Source organism: Montipora capricornis, chromosome 3 (assembly GCF_036669925.1).
Source record: "Montipora capricornis isolate CH-2021 chromosome 3, ASM3666992v2, whole genome shotgun sequence".
NCBI lineage: Eukaryota > Metazoa > Cnidaria > Anthozoa > Scleractinia > Acroporidae > Montipora > Montipora capricornis.
In genome coordinates this window covers 43,838,704-43,851,203 of record NC_090885.1, presented here as the reverse complement: position 1 = coordinate 43,851,203, position 12,500 = coordinate 43,838,704, and the positions used below count along the sequence as shown (strand labels likewise).

The window sequence follows — 12,500 nt, the reverse complement described above, 5'->3', positions numbered from 1 at the left end:
ATGGATCCCTCAGACCTGTGGTGGAAGTGTCGAAAGTGACTTACTTGAAGGGACTTTTCAGCAAACTTGATTAGTTGGAGAAACTTCCTGTTTGCAATATGTTCTTTTGCCAGGAAGTAAGCAATTGAAAAGGCTTTTTCCAAGACATCGTTGGCAATCACTTCCCTTTCTACTACTTCTTTGTGGAAGATGGACATGCGCTGCCCTTGCTCTTGACTGACTGCTTTTTTATGTCGGTCAGAATTTCGATGTGCCTTAATGGCATCATACATGTACTTCATTCTCAAACCTGGTGTTTGAGTGAAAGCTGACTCTCTTTATTCTGTGCTGTCTTAACTGCATGTTTCTTGCACAAAAGGCAATACATCCCTTTCCCCTCAACATAGCAAAGCCACCAATTTTCTTTCTCCTGGTGCCAAGTGTGAAGGTACTTTTTCTTTTGGTTCTTTAGTCTGGCTACCTCTTCATGCCCCAGGCTACTACACAGTCTAGAGGGGCATATGTAATAACCATGTAAAGTACTGACTGATGAGTTCTTCACAGTCTTTTGCATCCAAGAAAGGGTAACTTAAATAGGAAGGGCGTGAGGACATAAGAGGTAGCTTCAGTAGCAGAGCCATCTGCTGTTATAGAACTAGAGGATGTCTAATGAGCAGAAGATTCTCGTTTATCATCGGCTGCAGGACTCTGGTTTTCTTCTGGCTGGTTTGCTGTTGCTGCACCCCTACTAACTGTACCTGCCTGGTCCTGTTCACACTGTTTATCACCTGAGACTAAATTGATTTACATTTTAATTGCTAATTTTTATGTTCTATTAAGTAATTGTAACCTTTTAGTCTTTTTTTTTTTGTAAATAGGTTTTTGGCTTTCCTGTTCTTTTTCTGTTATTATTATTTTTCTCGGCTAATAAGCATATTGTTTTTTTGCTAGAGGTCTAACCAAGAGTTAGATCAAACCCGAGAATAAATAAAGCTTCATTCATTCATTCAAGTCCCGTTACTTCCTTTCAGGAATGAGATAAATGCCGATTTTTTTTCAGTGCAGTGGTTATAGCTGTAGTTTCATTTTTAACACCAAACACATTTGTTTGTTATCAGAGTGTAAAAAGTATTTGATTTTATAAATTTTGTATTTTATAAAATTCAAAGACATGACAGCTAGATTCCGTGGTGATTTTAGTGGCATTACATTTCACATGTAGTTCACGTGTACTTTCCCGTGACTCGTGATGACCTTTGTATGTTGTGAACAAACGAAGCACAACTGTATTTTGTACGAAATACAACCCGCTCTTTCAAATGTGCGCACTATCCTATACAACATTTAATGTTGTTTCCCTTTCGCTTTTTGAAACTCGACAAGTTTTAAGGTTCAAGAATGTCTACGCAGAAGAATAAGAGTGATTTTAAGTAACGAAAGCTACAACTAGTACGGTAACTTACATCACGCCTATTTGGCACCATGTTCAGTGAAGCAGAATAGAAAATTACTCGTAAAATTACTCGCAAAAGTTTGCCGATGACTCTTGAACAAAAATAGTGAATTCTTACCTTCTTTTCTTTGCTGCTTGGAAAAGTAAGATGTTATTACAGCTTTTCGCTTTTGATTCTCTGCCATGTTATCCCGACTGAACTGTAAAGAGTGATCGAATTACACATTTGCCAGACAGATCAATGTTTTTTTTTTCACTAACGAAATTGACATTTCCATTATCTGGTTTGTGACAGCGTAGTCTCTGGACATTTTTTACCTACTGTATTTTATGTAAGAATTAGATTTAAGCGGATCACACCAGCGAAACGCACTCTGGCGGCGGTTTTTTTTATTTTTCTGTTTGCGTTGAATTTTTCATATTTTCTTTGTCATTGTTTTGTTGCCGTTGAAAATTATATTTTTTGACCGAAAAGAGACGGCCAAGATTTGAAATAGCCGCCGACCATTCGGTTTTGAGAAGGCTGGAGCTGTATTTCTAATCTCTGTTTTCTGGTTATTTGTATTACGGTATTTGTACTCAACTCTGCACAGTCTTCAGGTAAAATAATAATTGGAAATTGACAGCCAAGAATTATTTGAAAGAAAGCTTGTTGTCTATTTTGTGCTTCATTATTCCAGGAAAATTTGACACAATTCAGTTTCTTGTCTTCAGGCACGCAATGAAATAGGAAGGGGTTTTTGCCTCTAATAGCAAATATGTTGTTTGTTTCAAAAAATATTTCGCTGGATAAGGTGGCCTTTATGAATTCATCATGTTGTGTAATATGCAAGCTTAACTGGATAGTATTTATGGCAATAGTAAAGCATTTTTGTGTCAAAATGAGGTTAGCGTCTTTCTGTTGTGTTAACTTAATTAAATATACCATGCCCTTGAGTTTGTATTTACTGTCTGCTGTAAACTTGATTTCCACTCTCAAAATTACCTCCAGAACCTACTTTTTGCGTAGAATAAAATGATGTTCTTGTCTTCTTTGGTGATACTTGACGATTCTGGAACATTTTGTGAAAAAATATTTATAATGGGTCACACGGGCAACTTGATCGCCTGAACTTGCCCGATTATGCATAACATCCAGTTGGCCTTTTGACATCCCATTGAAAAAAACTCATAAAATATTCCTGGACCAGTCGATTTCTCTGAAAGGATGATTGCTCACGAGTAGAGGAAGATTTTCACAATAGCTAAAAATTCCTGTGTTAAGCATGAGAATGCGATGAAGAGGTAAATGCGACTAAATTTGTTGCGTGCATTGCTATTTTTGTGTTTTGATTGTGGTGCAAATTTTGACAGAGAATATTAAAATATGACAAAAAATATACAGATAGATCGTTAAAAAATATTTATTTTTAGCGGTTATTTGAACATAAAAGATGCAATGCTTGATGAGAAATAATATTTTTCTTAATATTTGAAAGAAGAAAAATTTCGCGGGAATCGGGACGCGGTGAAAATGAGTTAACAAATTTGCATACGTCTTTTGAATTGTGATACGCAAGGAGACAAATTTTATTTCCCTGACAAATGATTTTGTCATTGTAGTGTAAAATGAAGTTTATTCTGGAAGGCAACAATATTTCTTTAACTTTCTGGTTAATCCAATTTATTGCTACGGCTTACTAGTGCGAAGATTGTTTACATGAAACTCGCGCTTTTTGCGAATTTTGACTGTTGTGAAATTACATCATTTGCGTGACAATATATCCCTTTACTCTAACACAAAAACATTCAGATAGTGCCGTAATTTCCGGGCGATTACCTGCGGTTAATGTGTTAATTTTTCCGCAAACAGTTCTTGGTGAGGGTTATAGGAAAGTGCGGGTAATGTGATAATTTCTAAATCTTCCGGTATAGTTCTAAAACCGTAAGTAGGGAAAAAATGTAAAAGTCATTAATGAAACTGTTCCTAAAAACTGTATATTGCCTAATAAACTGAAATGCTCTCGATGAAAACCAATGTAAATTGAAAACATATCTACAAATATCGTTGCCAATCAAAATTGTTTATCACGTGTGTGATATTACTTTCTTACTTTGCTAATTTCACAGCTTCTTTCTTTGTTTAGTTGAAAATAAAATATTCACTAACTGGAATAATAAACTCAAAGCAAAAGAATAAAAATGTGAAATAGCAGGCTTTACCGACATGTTCATTTCATGGTGCCGCTACCACCGCATAATTAATAAGAGGGGATTGTTGGCACGAGTGTAAACAAACATTCACGGACAAATTTGTAAAACACCAAAACAATCGGCGCACCAGTAAAATATTCCTAGCAAGCACTGCCTTGAGGTAGAGAGTATTTTCCCGTTTCAAGCGATTTCTTAGAGTCAGTAGATCTGAGATATCGATTTTTTTTAGAGCGGATTTTTACAAGCAGTATCATTCAATAAATGATCAAAAACAATAGTTGTGAAAACTTACCAATTTCATGCTAAAGGACATTTTGTGAACAAAAACAATGGTTAAAGTTTTTATTTGATTCACAACCTTAAGGTAATTGACTGAATGAGAAATACATGCTTCAATCATTTACGATAAGTGTAGCCACGAACAATTTTGAGTCAAAATGCCCGGTGTTAAACGTGAATGTCAGAGTTTTACTTTTGAGTATAAGCTGAAATTTATCGCTTGTGCAGATAACTCTGTGAGTTCACGAATTTCTTTTGTTTTTGGGTGCGGGTTATCTGCTAGTGCAGGTAATCTGTTGAATTTTTTTTCTTGTTGTTGCAAAAAATGACTGATGCGGGCAATCTACCGCGCAGGTAATCGCCCGGAAATTACGGTAACAAACTTCATATTTATTAAAGTGGTACTATGATCAAAAATCATTTCTTTTTTTTCTTCAGATTTTGAAAGCTTGTTCACTCAACACCTAACTGCCAAAATTTTGAGCTTTGAGTTTTATCCAAAGGCTCCTTATTTTGAGTGTAAGTTTTGGATTTCATGGTCCACCATTACTCACGTTCAAAACTGGCCGATTGGACCTCAGAGGGTTGGATCTAGAGGACATGACGTCATTTACTCACTAGCTTAAAATTTCAGTGTGTAAACGCAATTTCTTATAATTATATGCAAAACACGGTTTTAAAAGTCTGAAAGCCCGAAACTCCTGTGCTGCATATTAATTTGGCGGTGTACACACGCATTGTATTCTTAAACTAGTGAGTCTTTGACGTCATTTTCTCCTCAACCCAGCTCTCTCAAAATTTTAAAGTTAGTAACGGCAGAACAATAAATAAGAAAATGTGAGTTAAAATAAACAGGTGTCTTTTTAAAATCTTGGGTCAGTTAGTGTTTACTTAACATAGTTTTGAAATCCAAAGGAAAAAAAAAAAATTGTTTGTATGGTTGCCAAGCACATGATCAATTTCTTCCTTTTGACAAAACATCATGATTTTTCCATTCGTTCATAGAAGTCAGAGACTGCAGAAATTTTTGTGTTTTTACAATCGATTGTCATTAATCTTTCGATGAGAATTTGATTCAGAGTTATATAAAACTAGGTTTTTTTTTCTTGTCTTTTTCTGTTAACTCCTGGCTTTTACGTTACTTTTTGGTGCAAACGTAAAGCCAAAGAATGTTTTGACCTGGCATCAGATTAGACTAACAAGAAGACGAATTATGAAGCAGAGACAACATCTTCAGTCCTTTCTTAGTGTGTGCAATAAACGTTTGCTTAGTGCAACTGCAAGACGTGCATGACATGCTGGAAAACGTCCGTTAGAGCGAATGAATTTTACTCAAGAGTTTGTTTTGTTATCTTTAAACTGAATTTATTAGCGAAGCTTAAAAAACTTGAAGACCTCAAATGGGACAGGACATTACAAAATAATTAAAGGTGTGAACGTGTGAGCCAAAGGGCCTTTGCTGGCATGACATGTGCGTGACCCTCAAATGGTCTTAATGACCCCCCACTTGAAAAAAATTAACTGGAGCGCTGCAGTTCAATACCACCGAATTCAGTGCCTTCTGTTTTTGTGTAACATGTACCACAGGCAACCCAGTGTCCGCTTTATGGAGTGTTTAGTTTCGTTCTAGGTGGGGGAACTGGGGAAGGGGTGCAGAATCTGTGAACTCTTGCTCCTAAAAAAACCAGACCAGAATGTGGAGAGATTTTTAGTTTCAACTTGGCATGTCCATTTGAAGGGATCCTGTGTGATCTTGTTAGAGTAATATTCTTTTGAACATTTTAAGGTTTGTCAACTTTAAAGTTTCTGGTTGGAGAAACTGATGTCAGTTTTTTTTATGCGTCTGCCCCCTTATTGATGATAAATTGTTTCATAACATTGTTATTGTTAAAAACCCGAGGCTCATGATTTCTACAGCCACTTTGACAAAAACCCAAATGGTTAATTGCTGAGTTATAATGAGGTAAAAGTATGCAGTAAACAGCCGTAAACATGAATTTTATTCAAATTGACGTGAGCATTGTCAATATAGCTTTCTCTCTCTCTGTGATTGGCTACTTACAACAGTCAATAAAATTTCATTGGTTAAAAAGTTGGCAGTTTGACAGGTGCACTGATTGTATGCATAAATTAGAATTAATCTGTCTGTACTCCTATTAATGATATAAAATTAGCAAATGAGCGTGCGAGAATTTAGACAATTATTGTAAAAAGAGTTGTGTCCTGGACATCACATTCGAATAAGGTCTGTACTTTCATATGACAAGTTGGTTTATATTAACTACTTTAAGGTCATGGCCTGAATGGCACTTTGATTTATTGTTCTGGGTCCTGGTACCCACACGTGTGACCAAATTGGGGTCCCAAGTATTATTTTTTTGTAGATCTCAATCTTCTTCCCAACTTTCTCACAAAATTTAATGCATATGGCGGAGTACATGTATTATGAATCTCAGTTGAATAGCTATAATTGAATGATAAGCAGAAGCACCCTGAATGAGACTGAAAGATGAGGAGAGTTCAGTGTCTTTAGTTAGTAACAGTACCGGTACTCATTTCTTGCAACAGTGCCGCTCTTCAAAGTTTTCTTTTACTCTGCAAGTGGGAGCCCTTCAATCGTGATTTTGTAAATCTTTTGTCAAGGCTTTGCTTACTCACTCTATTTATATTTAATTTTAATAAAATGATGTAATGAATCGAAATAAGTGCCAGTAATTAAATATTCATTAGACTTTTGGCATGCGATATAATTCAAGGTTGTCAGTTTTACTAACTTTGGGTGGAGTCGTTTCCGTGATGACTGTGCATCTGTCCTCCCCGAACAACCAAGCTGTGGTCCAGGAAGCTTTACAGCCTCTTCAAGGTTCTGCTGAGCAAGCTCCTCCATCAACCTCAACCTTCTTGTAACTCGTTTCTGGTGGGGTTTAATTTTAATTTCACATTTGGAGCGTGTGCTCTGTTGTTTATTCCTTTTGCTCCGCTTCACGGGGTGTTTTGTAACTCCTGGGTTATGGTTCATCATGGTGGTGCTTGTTATATGCCATTTGGACGTTTAGTAGTTTTGTGTTGTCTTATACTTTGAGAGGTTATTTGTTTTGTTAGAGGAATGACAATCCTTACCGTGTTCAGGGATGATTTGTTCAAGGTCCAACTGAGTTGGTATAGGTTTTGCCAATTTTGTTTTATCGGATAGCGTAATGTATAAATGTATAACTGTGGTAGAAGTCTGATACACCTGGTATAGGTTGATGACCTTTGCTCAGTGCCATTCGGCTGATAGAGCTGGAATAGGTCGAGGACCTATGCTCTAAGCCACAAGGTGGTTGGTAAAGGGCCAAAAAGGGAGAGGACCGATCAAGTTGTTTTGGTGAGGACCATTGCTTCTTTTCTTTGTCACCTGTTGGCATGACAAAAAAAAAACAGGAAAAGATCACACATATAGGAAAAAACGAAACGAAAGGATCAACTAATGGAAAAAAAGGAAAGTAGACATAAAGCGAGGATGGAATCTTGGTCGGGGACCAGTGGTGTAGTGTAACCAGCACTTGGCACCACCAGATGGGAAAAAACAAAACGAAACACGCTTGGTCAAGGACCAATGATAGGTGCAGTGATAGGAGGAACAATTTGCTCTGTGCCTCCTGGTGATGTGAAACACAGTGGCCACTGCCTCTACAGTGGAAGCTCTCAAGGAGGAATTGGATGAATGGACGCACAAAGTTGATGGGTCAGGAGTTAATCCTCTCTCCACATGGTGATTTCACGTCAAGCAGCTTTGTTTGATCTATACACTGCAATTGCAGCACCTGATGAGGTGATTAACATTATGAAAGAAGTATGCCCAATCGTCTCCTTTCAGGATAGTACTAAGGCAGTATGGTCTATCGGGGGGGGGGGCACTTTTGGAATTTCTGGGTGGGGATGTGCCGTTGGGACTCTGGAACCCTTAGCCTATACCAGAGCTAGTTCAGTTGAATTTTACTACCCTATACTAGAGTGAACTCCCACCGATTTCCGTCTAAATTCCGATTCTTGACAGTTAATAATATCCAGAGGTGTTTCATGATAGCCATTTATTGACACTCTTGAGGCTGAGTTAGTTAAACTTAAACTTTTCCGATTTGAATTTTTTATGCTCTTGAGGTTCTTCTGGTTTCCTTAGTCCTGACAAAAACTTCCACCAACTACCCTATTCTAGACCGAAAGGCTATGATTTATATACTCTATCCTAGAGTAAACTGCTTGAAAACCATGCCCCTCACAGCGGCACATACCTATATACCCCCCCCCCCCCCCGGGGGTCTGTCGATAACCAACCCATGCCTTCAGCAGATCTTGATCGGGTTGGTCGCTTCAAAGGTAGAGGCTGTGGTGGCGAGAGTAATAGCTGAGGCAACAAAAGGGCCATCAGTTATCAATCAAGGTACATTTGTTGGACGGACGCATATATCTTCATACTCCAGGTTTGGCAATATGAGATTCAGGCTGTCCGGGAGTAAAAGATGTTGTGTGGGGAAGAGTGGGCCACGTTTGGTGTTCTTGCCAAGGGAAGCGCTAGACCAAAGCGGAACCAATTGCAGTGATTTGTTTCGGTGTCTGTGGGGGTTCTTCTCAGATTTGATGAGAATGAAGCTTTTATACCCAAGGCCATGTTTTATTTTGTGTTCTTGAGAGTGGAGGTGTGGCCCCTCAAGCGTTTTGCCCATGGGCATGCCCTTGAGCCTGAATACTCAGGCTCTGGTGGTCACTTTCTCTGAGCTCGGTGAGCAGATTTGTTTCCCCTTTTACAGTGCATCATCCTTAATTGTTTGCTTTTTGGTTCCTTTTTGGTTTTAGCCTCACACAAAACACCCCAGGGGGAAATGATGATGTTCCTGTCCATAGAAGCTAAAGAGAGGTGTCAACAGAGGGTGGTACGCTGGATATCCCTGGACGGAAGTCCGAGTTTGGGGAAAGTGTGCAACATGTGGCAACATTTGTCTGGCGAGCAATGCCCAACATGTGAGATCTGTCTTTTTGCGAACCAGTTTTAACAGATGGTTACAAGGAATTTAATTGTTTGCGTGGTGTTAACAGCATTGTAGTGGATTTAGCTGTTTTTGTGGTGGCTGTTTTGGTGTGACAGCTTTTGTTCACGGGATTAGTTGGGTCAAGAAGCCATGGAGACTTCCATGTATAGGGAGGACTCCCTCTTATTATTTAGAGCAAAGGTTAACTAAAAAGGGAAAAAGGAGAAACAAAGAAATACAAAATGGTTTTGAACAATGTTTTTAAAAAACTTTGGGAGAAATATTCCACTTTTTTAGAGCTATTTAGAACAAAATGTTGTAAACGACATAATGGCATCAGGTCTTTATGAACTGGTTTACAACCAAGAAAGGCTGCACATTTTATTGAAGCAATATCCATACTTTCTGCACTGCTGAGCTTTTCTGACATGAAAACTCTTTAAACAAAACATTTTTTGCATGCTGACAACTCTACTTGCAGATGCCAAGGAAAAGAACAGTGGGTCAAACCTCCATGCAAGCTCTCTATTCTCCCATTGGGGTGAGCTCCAGTTATCAACACTTGTATTTCTGCTTCCTGAGGGTGAGCACCTGAGAGTGTTGAGTACCTTCCTGTTACTTTGACAATAAGGGCTTGTCTTCTGAATAAACTGAACATGATAACTTTTGAATGATAACAATGGCGAATTAATGAAATAATGAGAAATCATAATCTGTTAACTCCTTGGAAAAGTAAAGTCTCAGCCATACAGCCATCATTTCTGTATTATTAAAGTGTTTGTGTGTCACAGTACGACTACATGTAAATATAGCCCATATTCATTGCTGTTGGTTGAGAACTGAAATAACAGGATCTTTTAGATCTTATAACCATGCTTTGAAAAATTTATCGTTTCCTTACCACTATAGTTGCAACGTAGTGCACATTCCAAAGTTGTCCTTGATGATCCATTGATTACTGTAGACACAAAATCACCTGATCAATATGTAGCACAACAACAACTACACATCATTTATAGCGGTTGTGAAATCTCTGATTGCACCATCAGTCGTAATCTGGAACTTTCTTCAGGCTATGTGTGGGCATGAACGATACGTTAATAACAGTATTCACAACTTACAGCTTTCTTTCTTAAAAGTCGGGATTAAATTTAATTGTTTTTTTCACACGAGTAAAGGGCTAGCAAAGTAGTCACACAAATCATATAATTCAAGAATTACATTATCCACTGCTATCTTTAATACAGTGGTTATTTCCCTACCAATGAAAGTTGCAACATCGACACATTCCATGGATGAAGTAATGGCTCTTTATGCATTCAATACTCGCTTCAAATCAAGCGCTTCAATAATGCAAAAAGGCAATATATTTTGTACTAAATACATTGTAAAGAGTAGAATAGTCATAAAATTTTAAGAACATTAACGTTTTAAAATTAAGTTGTGTGATTGGAAGTCCCACTGACTATATGGCTGAGTGGAAGTTTGGGTCTGCTCACTGACAAAAGTAAAAAAAAAAAAACAATAAACAATGTGCAGAGCAAGAACCATACTCGGTCCATTAATTCAAGGAGGAATCATGGTGAGGAACTGTAAACAATAATTAGCTTTAACTCTTTCATGCATGAATTTAGGACATCAAGGAAGTAAAATATTTTCCTTCGAAATTCAGTTCTTATTCAAGTGATGTCGATTTAACAAATCATGTGGTATTGCGACGTTGCTATGGCAACGTACGAGGATGTTGTCGAGGAACAACAACATGCAGGAACGGTATAGAATACACAGAAATTTTAAGGTCAAATCTCGCTATTAGTTTGTTAAAATCACTCTTCGATATAATAAAAACACAACAAGAAATGCAGTCCTTGGCTGTTGAAAATATTTCATGGTATAATACAAAAAAATGCTGAATTGGCAATTTCACGTTTGCTATATCATTTGCCCTATCATACTATAATGTTCTGGTTTAGTTTACAATAATCAAATGTTGTTAATACTAGTGTCTTCTGACAACATCTGACCAGCAATATGATGCTGTTAACTAGTTAACACCATGAAAGGCATTGAAGTAGTTCCTGGACTTCACCAAACAGAGGTGTACTTCACATTTGCAGCATTTCAAGTGTGACTAGCCGGTCTTGCAGTGTCGACATCGCTGCTGTTTTTCCTGAAACATTGGAAAATGACCACACTGGTCAAAGTGCACATCTCTGGTTGCAATACAATATAATACAATACAATGTTCTTTATTTTGAGAGGGTAATACATGATTAACCCAGTAAAGAGTTTTGTAACACATGGCCCTCTGTAATAGAGAAAGAAATATATACAAATAAATTTCAAAAATACACATATACAATAATTAATTTAATGTAACATAATTATTAAAATGAAATTAAAAATTAACACAATATAAAAGTTTAAATTGACATAGTTACAAACAATATATCGCAGCAAACTTGGACGTTTAGGAGAAATAGCAATTGCAGTAAAGCAGAAAACGGCATGCAAAGCAGCAAAGTTCTTCAAGATGGGCAACGGAATTGAGTTTTTGAATGAATATTATTCTGGCAGCACGTTTTTGAGCAAGAAGGAGGCAGAGAATAAGTGTTTGAGAGCAGGTACCCCAGACACTAGAGCAGTAAACAAGCTGGCTATGAATGCAGGCATTATAATAGTGTAGGGACCCCACCTGGGTAAGATATGGTTGAATTCTGCATTTTTTACGCAGGGTCTCAACGTGCCCTTCCCAGGAGAGGGTGTGGTTGAATGTTACTCCGAGTATTTTGGCCTCGGCAACCTGTTCTACCTTACAGTTTGTGAAAGTCCTTGTGGGTGTTTGCTAGATTTTTGCTGTTGTCATTGCAATGAAAAAAATGTTTCATTTTATCAAAACGGTTCACCGGCATTACTTCTGCTACTGTATGGATTTGCATTGCCTTACCCCAATACATTCACATCTGTGGCAATTTTATGATAGACATCATAACGATCATACCTATGTACATTTCTATTTTATTATGGCCCAAACCAATTGAAGTTCCTGTTGTCTGTACCAAGTATAAGTTTGCTCAACAAGTGGTCAATCAGTGCGTCGTCAAAAAATTGCTTGAAGTATTGCAGAGGTGTTTTATCTTCAAGTGGTGGTGGAGGAAAAGGCTCTCCCCTGAATGCTACATCATAATAGATTTGAAGTTGTTTAAAAGAGCATGTGAAGAGTCAGGCAAACAAGCTGTGAGCAATACGAAATTTATCGACTTGTGGAAGCAATTCTATCCGAACGTTGTTGTGGCGAAGCTGATGACTGATCTTTACTTGCCAGCAAAACACTTTCAAGTTACTTCGAGCAGCTAATCTTCCTGAGGAAGAAAAATCTGAATGCGTTCAAGCTTAACAGAATCATTTAAGTTCAGTGCAGACAGAAAGAGAGCTTGCCAGAAAGGCTTGCAAAGAGGCAAAACGTAATTTTGAAGCAGTGGAGAACGACATAGACCTTTGTCATGCTCATTGATCACTAAAATGCACTACTCATTTGACTTTGCGCAGCAGGTACATATATATGTACCAAGCCATGCAATGCAACC

The 12,500-nt window shown here is 37.7% G+C and overlaps 1 pseudogene; it reads right to left on the bottom strand.

The window, feature by feature from the left end:
• Positions 1-1,013, bottom strand: part of LOC138040355 (zinc finger protein 862-like) — a 2,597-nt pseudogene extending 1,584 nt beyond the window's left edge.
• Positions 1,014-12,500: the final 11,487 nt, after the last annotated feature.